Source organism: Chelonus insularis, unplaced genomic scaffold (genome assembly GCF_013357705.1).
Source record: "Chelonus insularis isolate UGA/USDA-ARS -01 unplaced genomic scaffold, ASM1335770v1 contig_399_pilon, whole genome shotgun sequence".
NCBI lineage: Eukaryota > Metazoa > Arthropoda > Insecta > Hymenoptera > Braconidae > Chelonus > Chelonus insularis.
The window spans coordinates 1,882,413-1,906,620 of record NW_023276554.1 but is presented as its reverse complement, the minus strand read 5'-3'; the positions used below and the strand labels follow the sequence as shown (position 1 = coordinate 1,906,620).

General features: G+C 34.5%; 1 protein-coding gene across 3 annotated transcripts in view; it reads left to right on the top strand.

The window, feature by feature from the left end:
* Positions 1–24,208, top strand: part of ci (cubitus interruptus) — a 64,230-nt gene that overhangs the window by 23,921 nt on the left and 16,101 nt on the right. Inside the window, exon 1 of one of the 3 annotated variants that reach the window (XM_035085216.1) lies at positions 7,818–8,458. The exons of the other annotated variants lie outside the window; for them this stretch is intronic. The gene's annotated coding sequence lies outside the window, so the exon portion shown is untranslated. Of the gene's footprint in view, positions 1–7,817; positions 8,459–24,208 lie in introns of those variants that run through there. 3 annotated transcript variants of the gene reach the window in all.

Genomic DNA, 24,208 nt, shown 5'->3' with positions numbered 1-24,208 from the left:
CTACCAGAAATAAAAGAAAAAAACAAAGTGTAATATAAAATTGAAAAAAAACATTGATTACATTACAATTTAATTAACAAATTTTATTGCCTAAAATTTAGTGAGCTATTAAACAATAAAACATTTTATTGCGTAAAAAAAAGGTGTCAAACATTGATGAAATTATTAGTACATTATATAATAAAATTACGGTAATATTTTTAGATGACTTTTTGTTTGATTTTAAAAATAGTTTTATCTGAACAAAGGAATTCCTCTTAATCGCTTTCTCCAAAAGTCTTGACTCCTTTCTTTCATTCCACTTTTTTCGTCGTATATGTCCTTAAACAATTTTATTCTTTGTCTTTGTCATTCGTGGAGGCAACACAGCACAAATGAGGTTGTCGCGTCAACGCGTGCATCCCGACTTGTCCCTCCTGCAGTCTTTCTGTATATAGAAAGAATTAAACAAGTTTCTTCAAAAGAGTTCTTTTCACGAGATCGTTTTCGCATTTACTTTTATCTTCCTTATCTGTTTGTAACCTGGAACAAAATAATTTCCTAAAAAATGCCCATAAAAGTGGATAGTAAAGTTGAGTACAGATATGAAAGAAGTTAAAGGGTATTAAATAAAAGACAGAGGCGAGAAATATTCACGCATGCTCGAGATGCCGAACATGGAGTGCGGTGGCTACGGCTTTATGAGGGGCCCTGCCATAAAAAGGAGATGTAATACAACTTGCCGGAGGTTGCTCTGAGGGTACCAGCAAACCTCAGGGTTTCCATATAGGCCAAGCCACGTCATGTATGTCCGACAGCTTCATTAATTTTTGGCAGCCACGTTTGCCAATAAAACAGTATAATTCCAATCAATTTCTTTTATCCGTTTAATAAAACAGATGGATCATGTTTCTGTCGTGTAAGTTTACTTGCTTCCATATTACTTGCAACAAATAAGTTCCAGTTGTTTGCTCTAATAATTGCGTCTGAGACTCTTTTGTTTCAATCTTAATAAAAAGGTTGTCATCATTCTACACAAAAACATATCAATATTGAATTAAATTCAATAATCAACTAATTATTCTTAAGTATTTTTTAAAATATTTTATCTTGATTATAAAAAAAAACACTAGTATTAAAATAGTGTAACGAACAGTTTTTAATCCTGCTAAAAATCCTGAAAGGGAACGGTAGGACTTGATTTAAATTGAATAAATAGAATACTCCAGTCAATAGAGAAGGTTTTACTCCATTTGCGTTAAAATTTTTGTACAATGGATAATTTTTAAATATTCCAACGTCAAAATATCCGCAATAACCTGTAGGAAAAATTTACCCTAAAATGAAAGTGCGTCAATTTTTTTTTCTATAATTTTTTTGCATTTTAGTGGCCCCGTGTATCTGAGGAAGATAGCGCTATAGGCAGCACTGCATGTTAGAAAAAGACATTATTAGTCAAAATGGAAGCAATACCTTTCTGATAATAGAATTTTTTTTTTTTTTTAGTGATTAATTTTTATTTTTTTTCTATCAAATAGATAATATTCTATTGCAGATATTTTGTTGCATTGGAAGATTAAAAATTGACTGGACTATAATTGACAAAATCATGAAGTGGAGTACGACGAAGTCATCATAATTAGATCGTCGTACTCCACTTCATCATTAGGCCTATCGGCCAGGAGGAATTTTTCACTTAGATTTGAACCCAGGATAGAAGTGTCTTGGGCTGTGAACCCAAGCACTCTGCCACTGAGCAATCATTGTGAATCGAAAGAGTGTAATTAATAGAAATATTTGATATGTAAGTAAACATATTTACATATTATCAATCTTTCTTAAGAAAAGAATTGTATTGATATTAATAAATCAATTAATAATTTACCAATCAACTCGTTTAATTAATTGAACACATTTTAATAGATGTAAACAAGAAATCTTTTATTTCTAATTGCTATAAATGTTTTTAGAGTTTAAATTAATTATTTTAATTAAAGAAAAAAAAACCATTCACCGTTTTTTCTCTCTTTTAAATGGAGAGTTGAAAATAAGTGATAATAATAATAATAATAACGAACCACATGTGATGTAAATTGACAACACAATCGAACGAATTATTCGAATAAAATCAAGGTCTCTTTTCACAAATCACATCTTACTGTTTACAAACAATTGAATGAGCAATCTAGCAAATTCCCAACAAACCACAACATAGACGATTCCATTTCAAATAACAATAATCCTAAAGACCGCAATGATTGCGGTGAAAAGCCGATATTCCATAGACTTTTCATTACACCTAAAATACAGGTTGTATCATCATGACACGACGCCGAAGTCTAGATGAGGTAAAACGAGTAAGGATGAAGCAGTTATGTATTGCGTGTCGAGTTCATATGTATTGAACATAGGGAGTGAAAAGCAGTGTATTTGGGCATACTAAAACTCGACCAAGAGTTTGGATGTAGCATCCAGAAAGCAGGAGTGTGTAAAAAAGATAAAAAAAAAAGTACCGAGTATTATGCATAAACACAAGATTGGGCCTCATTACCAGCACGCAGCTGCTCTCAAGGCTAATAAGCCGTCACAGCTTCTGTTCAAACGGACATCGATGCAAATGTCGAGTTGGAAAAGAAGCTTTGAGAGAGGGGCCACAGACAAGAGGGAATCTTCCAAACGAGGAAAACATTGGGTTCACATCTTGGCGTGCGATTCATCTGAGATTGTTGCAGCAGACCAAGAGAAAGAGAAGCATACGTGGAACTCTGGAACGTGGGAGGCGTTATTTGAATGTTTAGTGGTAGGTGCAAGTCAAGAAACCGGTAGTAAAGTTATTCGGAGAGCCTGAGTACGGGCGATCTCTACAGATAAGGTCAGAAAGGTGTAACTTACTATGCTCTTGGTACATATATACATGGATTGTATCTTCTAGGTGTATTGTAGATCCGTAATGCAACGCACACGATTAACGGATTATAAATTGAAGTGGGAACGATCCTTTTTCCTTGTCTCTATCTTGACTAAAGTCTTTTTTGTTTATTTTTATTTTTTCTCTCTCTTTCGTTTTGCTTTTTTTTTTGGTTTGTTATTTTTTCTTTACATATTTCTGTAGATATTTCGCAGTCGTTTAAATACATAACGAATAGATGCCTATGATGGAATTATTGTGGACATAAAAGAGAAACTGAGAAGCAAAATACACCCTTAGTGACTATTAAATAAAGACAATACACTCGTAATCTTGCTTGCAAGTTAAGCTTTCAACTATTACATGAGAATAAACACTTCAGCGAGATATTTATTTACTTTTTGTTGGATAAAAAATAGATTGAAACATGTGTGTAGATTATACATTTAAATGATGTGGAAAGTAAAAGTATTGGACACGTCCGGAATCGGGGGATTTTTTTTCATTTGTTGTCTGTGACTCATTTAAATTATTTTATTATTGGGGCTTATTTATTGCTAACAAATTGTTCTGACATGGACTTTATATAAATTTAGTCATACTTTCATTCGTTGGAATATTTAATTTTCTTTACAACATTCGATTAATTTTTTTATTCCACTTATCTACAGTATCCTATTCTATTTTTTTAATTACAAATAAATTACAACATTAAATTTAAATAAATCTTTTAATGATTTCTTATTATAATAAAGTAGTCATACAATTTTTTTTAATGCCAACACTTTATTTTTAATTTCTTTTGCAATTCATTTTTTTAATAATAATTTAAAAAATAAATGATTTTAATAATTATTTACAGTAAATTATTTATTCCACAAAATTTTGATTATATACCGACATTAAAGATTTACAATGTGCATTTATTTATGAATTGAACAATTTTTTTATTTTATTTATTTTACCACCACCTAATAAAAACATTTAATTCTTATAAAATTTTTTTTATTAATTTTAAATTATTAAAAAGGAATTCATTTTGTTTTTCAATAGAAAGTCAATTCTAGATTCGTTTTCCAATTGATTTATTTATTAATAATTGATAAAATAAACAATCTTAATAATAATTAAAAATGATTTGTTTATTTAAAAAAATCAGAGTAATATTTTAATGCAAAAAATATTTTTCATTCCAATTTTTCTTTATTTATAAATTAAAAGGTTTATTATTAGAGAATGTTACTAAAATAGATCATAAGTAGTTGAAAAATATTTATTAATCAGTAATAAGAAGATGATCAACCGTATTTTATTCTAATGTTTTATTCATCAAATCATCCAGAACCAATCTCCAATGTATAGATCATTAGAAGGATGGATCTACAAATTGATAAAAACGATTTACAAATCGTTCTGCTTTACTTTTTAAACACAGACAATGCGATTAACTTACGCTAATCTTGACATTTTTTATTCTTCGTATGACGCCTGAGGACATATCCCTGATGACTTTACTTGTAACTTGAATCTTTGTTGTGTGGATCGAAGGTCTGACCGCTCCTTTATTATATTCAAAGACACCTTTTTCCCTCCTCATATAACGTCTCAGCATGAGATTAGCATCTCTCTTAGTCGCTCACACGTAATTTGCATCGGTCGTAAGTTTTCGGGATTAGAAGAAGAGTGGCGCGGTGCATTTGCTGCAGGCCTCTTTTTCTTCAAGGCGAACTTGGAGGGCTGCTGCGCACGATGAATCCGCGTGGATCTTATTATCCTCTTGCTTAAGCGCTTTACTAAAATTCTACCTTTAATGTTCTATTTTTTTTTCTCTTTATTCTGTCGTTTTAACTATAATGAGTGCTGTAGACACTATTGAAATATTAAAAAAGAATTCTTGAAAATCGAATTTTCCGATTTTCTAAAATTGGAGCTTAAAAAATTTTCCCATGCTTAGTGTGTATTTAACTAAGGATTATTTTAAATCTAAACTGTTTTTCAAATACTTCAAATACTGAATAGTTGCAGAAAAAAAAATATTTCTGTGAAAAAAGGAAATTTTATTTTTTAATCTAATGATTTTTTCTTCCTAGAAATGATCTATCAATTTTCTTTATATAAGATAATTAATTTTATTTGTTGCTAATCATCTTAGAAAAAATTCTTCAAAGCATTATTTTGCTTTAGATTCATCCTATTGACAAAAATACTAACAAAAACCACCCAGGATAATTTCCAAAGATTTAATAAAACTTCAATTTTTCATTTTCGCACCTATTATAATAAAAGCTCCCCTTTCCACCCCAATTTTTTTAATAGCAAGAATCGAATAAAAAATCTTCCACATACACAAATAAATATATCACATTCTTATACAATTTCTTAGAAACAAGATAATTGTAAAGAAAAACCGTTTTACCGACCTTGACTCTAAAGATTTATCTTCAGTGACTTTTTTCCCCGACTTTCTTGACTTTCCAAAGTTTCCGGGGGGGAGTTCAAAAACACTCGGACGATATTGTCGTAGTGAATTTCGTAAGCTACAGACGTTATACACAGTCGTGGGAATGAACAGGCCGTGCGATTTGGTCGGACAAAGGCAAGGCCGTTAGGCCCCGATCAGACCCCTGGAGCATAACGTTACGGTAACCAGTTTAGTGGGTGTATAGGAGTCTTCATGATGTCCTAAAAGTGAGAGATGAGAATAGAAGATCTAGACAGTGCCGATAAAGATGCACAGAAGCAGGGATATTTTTTTTTTGGGGCCTCATTTTTTTTTTCCTGAAGGATTATAAATTTTTGCCATCAAGTTTAGTAGTCTGCAAACAGGTGGTTTTGTTGTTTGGGCATTGATTGAGTCTTTAAAGTAATTTACATGGATTTCGGATGAATATAGACGTACATGTGGGTGTCTTGTCATCAATCAAAATGAAAATTACGAATTGCTAAGGAGCGGAATCGCACAATCGTACGCGAAACGTAATTTTGAGAACCTGTTACGGTCGTTCTGGACCCACCAAGGTGGTCTACAATTGAAGTAATAACTCAATTATCCTCTCTGAGGTACGTACCCGCCTATCTGCCTCTTTTACTCTCAAATCTCTCACTCTCTTCTTCCTTCGTCTTCAGTTCTTCCTTTGTCTCTATCCAACGGTTTCACCATCACATCTCTGGGTCTCACTCTTACCCACCAACTCGCTCGTTCATACCGCTGAGCATAATAATCCCTTCGATCCCATCACGATCTTTCCATCCACATATTATTAGGCTCGAACGCACGCCGCTCTTATTCATCCTCTTATGGTCCATCTATCCTTTTAGACCAATAACATCTTCAGCTCTCTCATCCACTCGGCCAAAATAAAACATTTTGCTGACTTTTGCCAAAAATCGTACGCTTTTTCATTTCGACCAAGAATTACTTCAAGTTCAGTGACTCGAATTCGTTGCTTGGTAACCCTACACCTGCCAATAAATCCCAGAGGATCTACACAGCCAACGCTATATCTTCAGCGAATCGGATATCTCGAGACCGAATTCGCGCAGGTCCACGCAATATTTATTTTCTCACCCAATGTGCACCGAAAATTTAGCGAGTCGTCCAGCTGGTGAATAAAAATAAAAAGACCTACTTTATTCACGACTAAGCATTGGAGTTATTTAATAGTATTGATCTTTTTCTTGTGTCCAGGTATTTCGCAGTAATTGAAAAATTGCTTCATTAATTTTTTTAGAAGCTAAACAACTAAAAGAAAGCCAGTTGATGTTTGACCTTGTTAATTTTATTGAATAAAAAATAATTGGAATGCGTTAAATAAATTCAACACTTTTGTAGCATTGGAGCACGTTGATCTACAGAGCACATTTCCACTACATCCTGGTCAGGGTTAAGCCAAAAGTCCCATCGATCATGGGATACTGTTTATTCTTGATCCCATGAATTCTCAGAGCATTTAACTCTTAGTCGTCATGTAAAGCCTTTGGCTCCGCGCATAAAACCATCGATGCAGGTCTGGCTGGACTGCACGACGATGTGGAATTATCCCGTCATAAGTGTTCCGAGGAGCATGTTCACTCAGGCTCTTTGCGTGGGCGAGCACTCTCTCTTTGGATCTCCCTCACGGTTGCACGCAGGGCCGTACCTTTGCGTTCCTTCACTCGGAAAAAAATTCATCATCGTCTACATAAAACAGACTAAATAATATGATAATAGGGAATGTGTGTTGGATCATTACCAATAATTATCTGGAGAATTAACAAAGTCAAGTTAAAAAGTGTATTTAAAGACACCTTGTTACTCCCTCACCCGGAGGCTGATAAATCCTTCGTTGAAGTGCGTACAATACGCAGGCGGCACCGGAGGCACGCGCAATCGTTGACGTCTCCATCTCACGCCAATGTCCTCTCTCTTTCTCTTCTCCCGCAGCTATCGACTCAATAAACACTGCGAGCATGAAAAGATAAAGAGAGACAGAGTTTCATTGGTGATCTGGTCGGCAGTGTAATAAAGCAAGAAGAGTACTACGTATCTTACTACACGGTTATATTCGCAGGATCAATTCACCGCGCGTTTCGTCACGGACCGAGAAGTATTTTCTCGTATGTTGTGTGTGCACACTATAAGGTTCTATCGTGTCTTGCTCTCTTTTTTCTCGTCTTGGTTCCCCTACCAACATGTTGGACCATCCAATCGACTTGGCATCTTGCTCGCACTCGTCTGCAACATGTTGGCTGTCTACCTTGCTCACTAAAGCAATCTTCCATCCCCGGAGTAAGACATTGAGGCACGGCCGCTAGAGTCCAGCTCAATCAGAGCTATGATGGTGAGCCAGGGCAACCCAGAACGAGTGGTAGTGGGAGCCCGGCAGCGCCATACACCGAGAACTGTATCCAAGCTGGGCCCTCTCGGCCGACTGGGTGGTCCTACCGCTTCAGTTGTGTTCCGACGCGCTTCAAGCCAACACTATAAGGCCCCATGATTTCGTTTCTCAAATCACCACCAACTACGTCACTGCCATCTCAATAACATGCTAATTCGCGCGGCAAAATTCAAGTGAATCAAGGATTCTTTAGATTGTCATGTTGGTATTGGGGGATTGCTGCAATGTGTGAAAAGTGTTGGAGGTAAAAAGGGGGGAAAAAGACGAGGTTAAATATCTGGTAAAACGGTGTAATCAATTGGCTCTTTATTTATAACGTTACTGTCTCGATAAAGTGGTTAGTGAGAATCAGCGTGGATTGAGGCTCAATCATACCTGATTGCTTGGACGTGAGTTGCGGACGTTGCTGGACCACACCACGCTTCTTCCAGTGGCCAATCTCTCATCGTGCACGCGCATGCGCATAACTACACGCGTTCGCCAATAGCCAAACAAGACTAGAGAAAAGTCCATTTAATTCTCAAAGACATCATTATCTTGTTTACGAGTATTGTTGTGATTATTGCCATTATTATTATCATTCTGGTGGGAAGAAAAAAAATCCAAGTATTTGAATCTTTAAAAAACAAATTCTTTCGTGACCATGACAATGTGAAATACAATCGAGTGAGCGGCTCTCGAGGATCCGAAAAGGGTGAGTCGTTGAAAAAATTTTTTCTTTAGTTAGTGAAGACTGAGTGAGGAGTTATCCCGTGTATATACTCTCAGGAATATATCTTTTTTCGCCCTGGTCTGTTTTTCTCTCGTACACGTTTGACCGTGAGGTACCTTTTTGAGGTTCCACAGGTACACGAGGACGTTTTTCATCATCTCTTTTCTCGTTCTTACTCACACAAAGCTGTCGAGTGTCTCTGTTGTACCATCCGGGTTCCCCCTAAATTCCTGGTTTCTATTCCAATCCAGAGAATAAGAAAGAGTAGGAGGAAAAAGACCCTTGGCCCTGTGGCAGGTTGTGTGGCTTTTAAATTCACGAGCCTGGTATACTTGGAAACTACATACTACCTTGAGAGAAATATCTTTATTATTGTCATGTAGATGAGCATGAGGAAGATCAACTAAATAATTAATACAAGGTGCACCATCATTCGTATATATCATTTAAATTCTCTTTTATTATACAAATATTATCCAAGGATTTAATAACAATTGGAATGATGGTTAATATAAATATCAAAGCTAAATAAAAAGAATCATTGATTGGACGAAATTCTGGTAGTGATGAAATGATGAGGAATTCTCGTGAGTGCGTTGTATTGAGACACGTATTGACGAGTAAAAAAAACATTGGCAAGACAAGAAGTGGATGATGAAGAGGTAGAAGCGAACGAAGGGAATTTAAGCTCGTCAGGAGGGCTATACGAATCCGGTCGAGTGTTTTTTTCCGACGTTCCATTCCGGCGGTGAGAAGCACCTCCCAAGGGGAGCAGTCAAGAAGAGAGGGGCAATCGTATACACGTACGGATGGACAGACATAACGCGGAGAACCAGTTCTCTCATTTCATTGCGTTCGTTGTCCGATAATGACGCATAGCGTTGTGTTGCCTATAAGACTCTTTACTTCTTCAGCTCACAAGCGTGAAAGACGACCAACTCCAAAGACTTTTTGCGACCTTACTACCACCTCCACACACTACCTAGATCATGTACCCAAACATACTTTCCATCTACACCAAATACCATCTCCAACAGAAGCTACCTACTCTCTAATGATGAGTCTTAATGATTTATGTTATTTAACTGTCATTTATTCCCTGCAACCAATTAGCTGATTATTCGTCTTGTGCGTTAATAGAGACGCGTCTCGTCTCTTTTCTCGTGCACAAATAATACCAACAGCTGAGAGGATTGAGTTATATGACTTGACGATCATCCTCTCTCTATTGCCTCCGGTTACTTGTCTATTACTTCACGCAACTACTTATCTCGTGCTTCTAACCATAAATTATTATTGAATTAATTATGTAATAAAAATATCTTTCATGATATATCGGTTACATTATTATCAGATACATCAATCGATGTTTGTTTTTTTTTTGCAATCATAACGAACCAATATCATTTTATTGAAAGTGTCTTGTTTTTTATTCTTTGGTATTAAATTGTTTCAATCAGATGGTTAAGCATTTGTTGAAAATTACATGGTGGTTGAAGTGATGATGGGATTGAATAGACTTTACATTGTATCCAGTTACATATAGGATACAACCAATATTATTAAAAATAGCTCTAAAAAATCAAATAATTATTTATTCACTGGATTTTGATTTTTTTAAATATTTTTTTAGGTATCTAGACTTTACTTTATTACAGCATTAAGTTTGTTACAGTTTTTATTATGATTTTTATGTAAAATAAGGACTTATTGGGGGTCATATAAAAATTTTTACTTAATCCCAATCAGTAAAAAGTCAGTATACTTATAGGGGAAGGGAAGGTAAAGTGGAACACTTGAAAAAATGTGCTAATTTATTGGAATAAAATTAAAAACGCTTATTGCACTCTTTGTTTATCAATTTTTTCATTTATTAATGCATTAAAAATTTTTAACATTTGCTAATATATTGGTTAATTTGTTGATTTACATTTTAATTTGGTACTCCATTTTTCCCTATAAAAAAAAATACTAGCTTATTTAATTATTTCTACGCAATAATTACAATTTTCTTGCATCTGATTTATCAAACGTTAAGTCGTGGTTAATTAGAATCACACACATTTTTATCAGACAAAAAATTTAAAAAATAATGCATTGTAGGATTAATTACATAAATAATAGGGTAAAATTGTGTTGTATGAATTATTATTGAATTGTCTGATAGAAAAATAGACTCTTTTTCAATATGATAGAATTAATTATCTATTAAATTAACTAACAAGAAAGTTTAACATTAAAATAATTGTCAGAAAAAAATTAATTCAGAATGAAATAAATTAAAAAGCCATTGAAAATTAATTTATGATAAAAAAACTACTCGGTGCTTTGGTAATTGAATTTAATGGAGCAAAAAAAATAAATTATCCATGTAAATATAATTGTGATGAATGAAATAACAAAGAAAGCGTGACCCACATTAGAAAAAAAAGCGATTTAATATCCATAATTACCAAAAGAACATAACGAAAGCAAAAGACCCCGGAAAATGGAGGCAAAAACAGGAATAAATTAGCGTTAATTTTTTAATTATCAAATGTTATTTTAATACCAGCTGTAAGCTCACACACATAGAAATACATTCAAGGACTCGACGCATCTTCCAGGTTGTTTGCTCTCGGTCGGATTTTACGGGCCGGACGGCTTGGGTTGGACAATTACCGGTTGTTAAACTCGTACAAGCAGCGCGCGCGATTCGCGAGGCTTTTTCTTGTGTCTGTTTATCTCGCTCACACACGGTGTAGAAGGCGCCCTTGGCAAGAGGATAAGAAGTCCATGACGCCAGTGTAGAGTACCAAGATAGCAAGGGAAGTCCACGCCTTTGCGAATAAAAGGGGAAAAAAACAACAACAACAGAGAAAGTGGGCAAGTGCGATGAAGAAATTACGCGCTCCGATCTCTTAATTTTCACCAGAGAAGTTTGATTCGATTCTGATTCAGGTTATAGGGAAGAAGAAGTCTGTTGATCGTTTCTGAGGATTATTACCAGGATAAATAAAGGAGAGAGGAATAAAATAAGGGCCAAAGACGAACAAAGATGTATAGATATATACATTGGAGTCTTTTGTATGTATTTTTATATATATGTGTGTGTGTATAGGATCAACTCACCATCAGACAACCAGCAATTATCTTTACCAAACTAGAATCTCCATGATTACACATTCACCATCATCCTCATTTTTAAATCCAGGTGCTCGCTTTTTTAGATAGAAAATTGCAAGACTCTTCACCTTGTTCTTGACAACGTCATTTTTTAAACTGTCTGTTTTGTTTATTAACGAGAATATTACTGATTATTCTAGTCAACAGTGTTTGTTCTATTTAATAACCAGTGTATGTGAGACTGTTTAATGAGAATTCAATGAGGGGTGGAGTCAAGCATTTCTATTTTCGTTCGTTTCTCAGTCGAATGTGGCATCTGATTGAGCTGTGAATTATAGGCAATTAAGAATGAATAAATAACCACTATTTTATTTGGTTCAGATTCATTTGAGCACTTGATTATCAATATTTATTAACTAATGACTCATTTAAATATTTTTGTAACAAAGTTTTTATTCAAATAATCGCTTTAAGGTAGTTTGCTATTGGCAAAACTCACTATTGGATACCCTTTTTTGAAATTTTTTCTGAAAGATCATACCTCCATGAGTTGAGAGAAAATATGTTGATGCTGAACTGCCTTAAAAAAATGTAATAAACAAAAGTTGAAGTGGATTAATTGCATTAAGTCATGATTTAAGTGAGTTTAATTTGTAAAGAGGTTTTTGAAGAGTAGATGTTGGTAAAAATGAATGTGAAATTTCGTTGGTTTGGAGGTAATAAGATATTCCGAAGGTCAACGAGATGATCAGAAAAGATCCAAACAATGCATTCCATATGAAATTATCATAAAAATATGCCTACGAGGAAGTTACTGTCATCAGGATTCATAGTATGTTAGCTCGTAATAGAATGACAAAAATACCCTTTTCTCAGTATATGAATATGCTCGTGAGCTTATTGGCTCGTTTGCAAACTTTAAATATAGTTCTCAGTCTTTTTACTAGATTTATAAATGTATCTGATGCACAAGAGAATACTAGTGTGTCACCTTTAGGTCTCGTTAGTTTCGATTTGAGAACCAGATACTGATTCTCTCTGATATCAAGGAGCTTGAAAATATTCTGAGGATTGTATGTAAATGTGAAAGAGAATTTTATTTCCTTCTTTCTTTCATTTTTGCTTTTTTCTTCTCCTTTTTTTTTTCTTCATCTTTTCTTCTCTTGTCAGCGAGTTATTTATACACGTTCACACCTCAAAAGAATTGGAGATTTGTATAATTGAAATAAAACAACATTTATCAAGTTATGTGATCGTACATTGATTCAGAAATTCAACACCACCAAAATAAGTAGGACACTAAATAATTACTTTTTAAACAATGTTTTTTATTAGAAGATTATTTTAAATATTATTGTAGAATTTTTATTATTAAAAGAAAGAAAGAATGTGATAATTAAATATCTTGATTTTGTGAATTGATGAATATTTATAAAATTAAAAGCCAATAAAAAAATTTTACAAGTCATTTCCGGGTTTAATTTTGCTTGTTGATGTTGAATTATTTTCGTTGAGACACAGGAGATTTTTCTTTCCAATTTTAAAAGTCGAGAAAAAATTAATTATAAAATACTAGAGTAAATAAAGGATTTTATGAAGCTTGTGATGAATAAAATAAAATGAAAAATTGTCAAGTAAGATGAGATAAATAATGTAGGCATTTCTGATATCAACAACGAGTCGAGTTGAAATTGAAAAGCAAAATCTAAAACCACTTATAGACTGACTGCTATTGCAAAAGTGGACAAGCGGTTTGGTGAGAAAAATAAAAGAGCCACTGATGCATAACTAAATCGTTGAGACGCATTGAATTTTTTTATTTCTCATTTATATATATATATTGACATAACGAAGGAGTAAAAGCTTTAAAGCGACGAAGGCGGAGTACGACACGTAGTCCGGACGAAGTTGTTTCCATTGTTTATTTGTTATGGGGACGAGAGAAACGCGAGAGAACAATAGAAGTCTGGGGAGATCCACCACCCGGAGTTGACTTTGCCAAAGGAGTCAAAAGGGTTGAGAGAAGTATAAAAAACGCAAGAGTTTAATGGAAGCATCGATGCGTGGATTAATTTCGTTGTGGTTGATCAGCGAATCTCTGGCAGTCTCTTGAAACCTTTTCATGTCTGCATCAGGAATATAAAGTCGACCATGTTGAAAATCTCAGCGCACGCACCCGCGGTTTTTATTGACCGACAATGAAATTATTGTCATTCTCGTTAACCGTTGTGGTAAGCAATCAAGTTGACTCGTGAGGGGCGTGTGTACGAAGACAATGAATTCACTCATGTAAAGGAAACATAGTCGGTTTGTTTAGCAAACGTAGTGTGATTGTTTGTCAAACAACTGCGGAATTGTTTGGTTTTTAAAACCACTAGTCTTTGACGGTTTTTTTTTGCAATGTGTTCAATCTATTTACATGTCAATTTGACTGTTAATTATTATTCAATGGTGATTGAAGCTATTCCCAAGTCTTGTCAGCTATTTTATTTCCTTATTGACATTTTATTAAGATTGGATGATCCATTTTCCAATATTATTCTTTATTTTTTAAATCAAAGTCATCATCAAACCCATCTGGGCTTATGATATACAGCTATGGGGTACAGCCGGTAAATCCAACATTGCAATAGTTCAATGTTTTCAGTCGAAAGCTCTCAGATGCATAGTGAAAATCTTCTGGTACGTCTCTAGTGCTAGCATCCACCAAGACTTGGACATGGAAACAGTCCAGGAAACAATAAGCAAATTTAGTTCCAATTATAGAACCAGAATGAGTATTCCAACGCACTCATGACAGATATGTTTAATGAAGATTTCATTTGAAGTTTAAATCAACAGACTTTGTTAATTACTTCAACACTTGGAGTATAGCCACTGAACTAGTTCTATTCATTTCATTCTTGTTCCTAGGAATTTTTTTAATCGTTTTTATTTAAAAATCAATAACACAAGGAGTGACTCATTATTGACCTCCTTCAAATATTTACAAAAAGAAAATATCATCATATATTAAGAAAAAAATAATAGGATTGATGGTTCCAGTCAAGCAGTAGTATTAGTCCAGTTGATGAGTGGGTTGATGTTAGCAAAAAATGTCTTAGTTAAATGAAAAGGATTCTTTCTCCAGCAAGGCCTTTAATTTGTTGATCAAAGCAAGACAATCTACCTCTGGCAGACTTTCTACTGGCGTTCTGGTCGCAATGATCCATGCAAGCGTGTGCTCGAGACGGTAGTAAATATAGTTACGCACGCGAGTTACGACGTCTAGAGGTTTGTGCCACGTGTGTACCAGCTTGAGTAGATCGCGAAACCCCCAAGTCTCTTTTTCATCAAGCATACAACCCTCAGAAATATCTCAGACATTTTTCATCCCGTTGGATTCAGGCATTTAAAGCACTTTCAATACCACGAATTGAGAATAAATCATCTTCAACTTCCTGATGCTCGTCTCAAGTCATTTGCTACTGTATGAGCTAAAAAGAAACAAGGAATGCCAACGATTGGGAGGGGAAGAAGACTTGGTGAAATAGATTGAATCGTTTTTGCTTTAAAACTCGGCATAATAGAGATCGCTTGTGAGCATCTTTGGCCTTTTATTTATCAAAGTATTCGGTTTGCTAACGATTAACCTTCTACGAACTTCTGGATTGAGAAAAAAGATTCAATATGAATCAAAGTCTAGTTTCTGAGTATCATATTGCTTGGTATTATTTTGTTTAATGGTTTTGAAAACTCACATAAATACTCCGGGGATTGGAACACCAGACTTCTCTTGACTTATGGATCATTGTGTTGTCTCACATTATTTATCTGTAACGATTTTGCACAATAATTTAGCTTAAAACATAAATCAATGATGGATCACAAAAATCATTTAACTATAACTATTATTACATACTTTTTTCCCTCAACCTTACCTTAAAAATTGTTCTACACAATTGCATTACTGGAGAACTGATCAACATACCTCTGATGAAAGTAATTAAACTATTAGAAGTTGATTAAAGAAAGGTTGATTCAAAGACTGATATTTTACTCCAAAACAAACAATGACTGTTTTGAAAAAATAAATTTAAAGAGCATCATTAAAAAGAACGCTGATAAAAATACTTAAAACCAGACAAAGAAAATAATTGACAAGTTGACAAATGAATGTAATCCTGTTGAATAAATGATCAACCCAAAAGATCATTCTATTGTTCTTCATCGTTCATCTATGATCTTACATAATAGGTCATCTCCAACTCATGCTACTAAATAATTTTCCTTCGACTAATTGAATAATAAATTAATAAACAAAGCACTTCTCCAATCATCAATTCAATACCTCAATTCAAACCAACATCATCCCACAGCTTTTACAAAATCTCACCACTTTACCTAGATAGTTGATGTTCCTTTGTTAGCACTAGGCCAGTTTATTTCCAAGTTAACGAGTAGTCTTTAAGTGCATTGGGCAGTTAATTATGACATAGGTCTGCTGATAAAGCAAATGTATTTTTATCAAGAATAGACGAGAATGGTATGGTATTTGGAGATGTGGTGGTGGTGTAGGTATGGAAGTTATTGAACTTGAAAGGAATAAAGGATGAAGTTGTCTGTTTGGTCGTACTCGTGGACGGTTTGTAGCCATTGCTGAGTGAACGTGTGGGTAGAATATAGAGGAGCGTGTACGCTAGTTAGTTAGACCCGTTGGCCGAGTTGGGACTGGGCAGCGACCACGTCGGTGACTCCCAGGTAGACACGCACACATGCCCTTGAGCCGTTGATCCTTCGGTGGAGTTTAACGCGTAGTGGAAGACGAGTGTGTGAGTCGGCGTATTACAACAAGCATATAAGAGGACGAACGAGAGTAGGAGAGGAAGATCGAAGAACTAAAGGGGAAAAAGAAAGGGATACATATTTGTTACGAGACGATGTCTCTCCCTGTCGTGGACGTGATTCGCCTTCGCGATCGAATAAAGACCTCCGCTACGTTGACTTTGTTTCCAGGGGATGTGGACGCTTCTCTCTTCTTCCCTATATACTGTCTCACGTGCTATTCTACTTTCCGACGAATCGAAACGGCTTGAAAAAAAATGAAAAAAAATTACCCAGATCGATATCTCATGTGGGATGTCTGTAAAGCTTTATTTCTACTCTGTTATTATTTTTATCTCGCATCACGCGTGTTAGTAAAGGACAATTTAAAACAAGTTAAGATATATATTTTTACCATTCAATTATATTTTTTATTACCCAACCTCCTATTATTTTCTTCACTCGTTGTTATTACGCTGACGCCACAGTTTCTGTTGATTTTATAAACCAACCCAAATGGTGCGAATTTTATTTAAACCTACAAATTATCTTTTTTTTTTCCTGTCTCATCATGTAAGATCGACATATTAATTAATGAGATACTCATTTTGGACATAATTAAAATAATTTGCCAATTAAATAATAAATGATTAATCATGTTACCTTTTCTTTTGCTCTTGTTAAACTGATTAAGGTTAGCTTTCTAGAGTTTATGAGTGAAAATAAAATAATACTTTTTATAAATTATGAATAATAATGACATTAAAGACCTTCAAGTTAATTTTTCATGGTTTAAAATGATTAAAAACAATTTAATTTAACAATTTCTCAAGAAAAAATTATTTCTTTCGTGTTATTATAAAATTTTTTTTATCACTCCTTCGGGGCGATTATGATTATTTTGCAAAAGTAATCATTGAGAGTTGGCAGGAGTAGCATATAGCAGTAAAAGTGCAAGAAAAGAAGAGAACGCGGTACGTAATTAGTAGCACTAACGAGCGACGCGCTTCTTGTGTGCATTAGTGCATCAAGGAGGAGTACAAGCAGTTCGCCAGCGTGAAGATACTTATGTATGTATGTGTACTTAATGCACAATGATGGTAAAGATAAAAGCGAGAGGAAATGAGACATGAAAAAACAAGGATTTACTTAGTCAACATAATTATGGCTGAACTTTCAATTGAGCTCCAACATATTTTTTGTTTCAATCCTCCAAGTCTCTGTGTATAGTATTGGGATGATGCGCGCGCATGTGTGGATATACACAAGGAAGGACTCTGGAGTCCTGGGACCGGTCCAAGCATGTCGGCAGGTCTTCGAATGCACTACACAGTCGAAAAACACCACAGGGCCCAAAGAGACAGAGGGGAATTATTTATGGTAGTTGATAGAGACGCGGACCAAGGACCTGCACGTTGTCTAAGAAGCAAGACCCACGCATGCCATTCTGAATCCTTTATTTTTATTTTCTCCCTCTCTTCATCCCCTTACCTTCATCTCTTCTTATTTCTTCTAGACCATTTTTAAGCTTTTAAATTCCCTGAAAAGTTGACTCGAGAAATAAATAAAAATAAAATCCTCTAGACCTTAATGGAATCGTTTCCGACTTTCCGCTTGGTCGAGCCGGATGGAATCAAGGGGTAAACTGAACCCATGGCCTTCCATCTAGTCATCAGAGCGAAACACTGAGGGTTTTTGTCGCTGCTAATTGCCGAGACACCTTCTTCGCCGACTTACGACCTTCATTTCCTCTCAGTTTCTAGCACACTTTAACTGCCCTCGTGAAATTATTGCTAGATTTCGGTAGATGCTCCATTGTGTCTTGACCTTCAAATTATTCTCTTGGCTTATCAGCTTTTTTTTTGGAAATTTTTTCACAACTGGTGAAAGGTTTAATTGCTATCTGTTACAACAGGAAAACACTTTATTTATGATTTTAAAAATATTCAAGTATTTTTAATTCATAATTTTAAGATGACTTAAAAGAGAATAATTTAAAAAATAAGCTTTGTTATTGTTTTTGTTTAATAAAGTATAGGATTGCAATAATCCATTGTGACTATTGTTAAATAAATTCATTATCATTAACAAAAGTTTCTTGAAACGTGAAAAATCCATTTAACGGTTGTCAAGCAAACTTTTCACTCCGCATAAATAGAAAATCCCCCAGGTGTTTAGCAGTATTTTATTTAACGCTCCAGACGTAGTTATATGCATGAAGAAATGTTCTTTTTAACAGCCGCTAGGTAAATCCTCTTACAAAAATAATCGAATTGCACCTGCTCAAAGCTAATCCCCACAAAAATCTTGGGAATTTTTTTTTCCAAAAAAAAAAATATAGCGAAAAATTTTCCAACGATTTTCTTATTTAGTGATATTTAATAAAAATGCACGAAAACAAATATTAAATAATGGTGGATAATAACTTAATTATCTTGAGAGAGTAAGTGGCCTTAAGGTCGAGGTCGTGGCCAGTGGCAGGATGAAAAGGAATAAAACATAAGAGATAACGGAAGGACGACAAGGGATGCATATATAGCGTGGGTGTTTTTTCTTTCTTTCTCTGTTGCAGTCTTTCTCCTTTTCTTGTGGAGACCCTCAGGGGGTTTTTTGCGGGGCGGGCCCCTGCAAGCCCAGTTCTCTTATTTATTACCCGGAATATTAAGTTACCCACGTTACCACGGGGCAGCGTGGACTCTTCTCTCCCTCACGGATAGCATCGTCTTGCATAAACTTGAGTGTATTTGTGTGCTGCATCTTCACCCGAAGGATGCTGCTGTTGATCGTAGCTATGGCTTAAGAATAACCGAATGAAAAGAGGAGAGAAACGGCCACTATCACCAGCATGGGATCTAAATTGATTTTAGATCTCGAAACTCGATTGCGCGATCGAGTAGCGCGCGTTAATTAAGAGATACGCCGCCGTGGACTCAATAAAGACTATTGCCGATTTATGGAATTATTACACCGATAAATAATGATATTTTTGGATCAAAAGTAATTTTATTCTTGGCTGTAATTCCCTTTAATATTATCCGAAAACAATAAAAACATGGTGTAAAATAACTTAAAACCCAATTTCGGTTTTCAAATTACCAAAATGTCCATCTTTGTTATAGAAATAATTCGGCAATTTTTAAATTTGAGGATAATGATGCAATTATTATGATAAATAGGACGAAATTTTATATGATGGCTTGTTGCCGAAAATTTTAATTTATTACTCCGAAATTTTTTTTATCGATTTGACTGAATTATTAGGTCACTATTAATGCTTGTTTTTTCTTCCAAGTTCTCAATTTGCCTGCCAACTCAATTGAGTCATTCCACTTTCACTCATTCCCTTTCGGTTCTCCCCACCTGACACTTGATAGATTTTCTTTGATGCCGCCTTTGTTTAAATTAGCTCCTAAGGTTTGCTTAGAGAGTAATCAAGTAGCCAAACAGCTTGTGAAAGTCGAGCCGAAATTCGTAGGAGCTCAAGTTGATCATAAATCCCTCGCCTGTAATGCTCTCACTTTCCTGGTCCGGATCTTTATTATTCCCCGTTGCAACTCGACCCCGACGTTGAAGATGGTACTTAAATTTTTATCCCCCATTTCTTCTACACCACATACGGTTTTTAAATCATAAAGTATTACCCAGCATCAATGTATTTTAATTCCTGAGGCCAATGTCCTGTCATTATCCTTTCTTTAATGCAACTCAAGTTACTTTCCCACACCATCAAGTGAATGATTTGTTGCCGAAATGAATCGGGATTTCAATTTGTGAATGACTATCACATTAATAAGGACGTTAACACAAAGACCTTGTCCTTGCATCTGTCACCATCACCACACACTAGTACAAACTGAACGTCCTCGACGTTCTCTCATGTACATTATGAGTTTGGTGGAGTATGCGGATACTGAACTTGGATGCAAACCCGGACCCAAGTGTGTAACGATGCTTAGCCGATGCCGACGCTGTTGTTGGTCAAGTTCGCAAGTCGACCGGGTGGTAGTGGAGGTGTGTCGACAATCAAGATTACGTGGGCGGATACACGCGCAACCCAACGCCGCCGGCTTGCTCGCCCTCCAAGACCTTACCTCTTCGTATACATATATTTTATCTTCCCCTTCAACCTTCACTCCTTCTTCCCAACCCCTTTGTTTATTTTTCCACACAGCAGACATGTTGCACTCATTTCATTACAAACTCCAATTTTTGTAAAAGATCTTCTGAACAAATGTGTACAAAATATTCCTGTTTATTTTTTATTAAACATCAGGAAGAATAAATTTACTTAAAAGATAAGAATTATATCTAATATTAAAAACGGAAGTATTAATGATTAGAATGAATTAATGAATTGGGATTAATTATTTTTAGATTAAATTTTTATTTCAGTCTGCAATATTTTTTTTTTTAATTTAATTGCCAAAGTTTATATTTAGCTCATTATCTTTATTAATTCTTAAAAGATGTCGATAAGGAGTAAAATCCTTTTTATTTTTCCCATGCAGGTGAATAAAATATTAAAATTATTTTACCCATTGAATTTATCTTTGTTACATATATTAATGCTAATTGATTCAATCCAATTATCGATTATTAATATTCAATAAAATACCATCTGATAGGATATTTTTAAATGAAACAAAGGAATGTAGTTTTCAACATCTCCTTAAAATTCAAACCTTAAAAAAAAAAAAAAAGAACCTTCTCAACATGACTCACATAATCTTGAAATAAGACAACCTTCATTAATTGGTGAATAAAGATTAGAAAGGAAATAATTACGTGATAAAAATTGGTCAAATAAAAAACATTGAAATTAGAATGAATCAATCAAGGAAAAAATGTCGGTTCTTTATTGGGTTGGAAAGAAATAATTGAAAGTCAACAACACCGTAAGATAGTATTTTAAATAATGGAAATTAATGAACTGGTATAGCTAAGTAATTTGAAAAATGGTAAATTTATTTAGTTGAATAATTTTGAATATATTTTGTAAAGAAATACGAAGGCGCGATAAAGCACGACAGATCACGCGCCCACATCTCTTCTTTCTTAATTAATTAATTAACCCCATTACACATATATTCACAGGACAGTGTAGGAATTCTTGAGCTCATGGCAAACTCGTTCGATACCTGCTTGGCGATTTAGTCACTTGCCTCTTCATCTCCCTTCTCCACCTCAGCTTCTCCAGAAACCATCCGAGAAGCAACGAAAAAAATAAAAAAATCTTGAGAGAATCTTTTTCACTGCGGGAACAGAAATCAGACAGAGAGAGGTAACACACCCTCACGAGTGAAGTAAGAATGAGACAGAGTATGTTGAAGATAAATTCATGAGCACGATGTCTCCACGAACACACGCGCAGGGGGTGGCTCTCTCGCGTGTCGAACGTGAATGCCAACACGACGGTGCTCGTCGCGTCGCGCCAGAGTATGCGTAGTCCCGATGGCAACGATGAGACCATCCGTGTGTTGTCTGAAAGAAGCCTGACACAGCAGTAAAGAAACAAACTTGAAGAAAGAAGGAAGATATTCGCTGAACCGTGTGCGCGCATTTTATTAGCTTAGCGGCCACCAGAGAAAAGGTTTACTACCTCGACGACTTACAGAGGCCAACATTTGGAGAGGGAAAAATCGTGTTCTACTTCGTGTCAATCCTCACGAAACTGTCGCTTCCTTTTTAAAAGCCACTGCCAACCTAAATTATCACGTGGACCAAAATATCTCGATTTTTTGTTATTACTTTTACTACATGCTGAGTTATAAAACCTTGTCATCATAAAAAGAAGTCTGAAATGTTTTTAACAACGAATAAATTCATCATAAATCGATAATCATTTTAATGACCAACTGAATTAATCAGTGGAATTATTAATGCATTATTTTTATCCAATTCCAAATATTTTTTTTTTTTTCATCTCTTTAATGCATTTCATTCATTTCATTATCATTAAATCTTATTACTTCAGTAAAATAATATCTAATTGTTTTAATTACCCCCATTAATTAAAGTGTTGTAGAAACAATTGTAAAAAATTCTCTTTTAAATTCAATTTGGAGCAGAAAAAAAATATTCAAGGATTACAATTGTTATTGCTGTATAGAGTAAAACAATAACAGATAATTTTTCGTTCAAGGAAATTAAATTTAAAGACTGCACTTTGAGTGTCGTTATCAAAACAGAAAATTATTGAGCGGCATTTCCAAGTGTTCTTTGTTGGCAAAACTTTATTGTTACTTGAAAAAGAAAACGTGTAATGAATAAGGAGAGGAATGATGATGATGATGATGACGACGATGATGATGATGATGATCCTAGTTCAAGCAGAATCAATGCCCGGATATGTCTCCCCTTCGATTCTGCTTCACCTCTCACTTTCCTCATCGCCTTTCGCGCGAAAGATCCGATCATCTGGTTCCTTGGAACGGAAGCTATTCCACGAAGTAAAATAGCTGTCTCAAATAAACTCATCTTTTATCCTTCCTCCTCCTTCATTATTTTTGATCTTTATTTTCTTTGCTTCTCATCATTATTGCTACTTGGTCAACAGAGTCATTAGTCATGCTTTCCATTTCTTTCATCACTATATCTTTAATTTTTGCAAAATCACCAACAGAAGATGCCTTTTAAAAACTGTTATTTGATCACACGTTCGGAGAATAGAATTAATAAGTCACTTTGATGAGATTGTTTCGGAGAAAGTAGATCGGAATTCATCATTATAAACACATTGACATCTACAAATGAAAGTAAAAATTCATTATTTATATCTTAAATAAAACTTTCTTATTTTCAATGAAAATTATTTTTTGATAGCAATCTTGAAGCAGACAATTTCAAAAAATGATGGATAATAAAAAAATTATTTTTCACAACAGTTTATTGCAAAATTTATAATAAATGGTTATTTACATCAATTTATTGAAAATTTTGTAATCTTTTGACCTCTTTAATTATTAAAACTTCTCTGAAAATTTAAAAATCTCACTAAACATTATCTTAATAGCTCCATTAATAATAATAACAATAATTAATTAAACACCATCAATTGTTGCATAAAAAAAAATCCAAGTTAAATTAGTTAAAAATACTTAGCATAATGATTCCTTTTTAGCACATACATATCTATATATCCCTGGAAATATCAGCTTTCTCAAAATTTCCGTCAATTTACGATGTTACAATATCATTAAGAAAATTATTAAGATGAGAATATTGCGAAAGAGCCATTATTACATGTTAAAAGTTTCTGAATAAAAATAAAAAAATATGTAGAGACTTTTAAACCCATATTTCTTTTATGGGTGAAGACATGTGCACAAAAATATTCAAGTATTAAAGTAAATACAGGTTTTGAAATGTGTTGGAAAAAATTACCGGTATTCTGTGTGTCGTTCATCAATACAACCATGATGAATAATTCACACAACAAGCATGCACACATTTTTGCGCACGAATTACTTCATTAACGCGCCAAGGAATCCTCGCACGCATATCGAATTCATTGATCGAAGTCGTGGCTTGTTTTCTCACTGGTAAATATACAAAAGCATCAACTTGAGAATCATATCAAGTCTATCTAAGTTTTTCCATTTTCCTTCTTCCTTATTGATCTTAATCACTGGCTGGATGATGGTGTCAAATGATAAATAATTACAAAAAGGAAATAATTATTAACATCCTTCCTATCTACGTTGTCTTGTTTTGTTGCATATGTTACTAGTGGGCCTCTTTTTAATTCGACGATTCGTATTCCAAACAATTTTTCGTCGCAACAGACACCATGTTGGTAGCGTGGCAAGTCCCTAACTAAGAGCC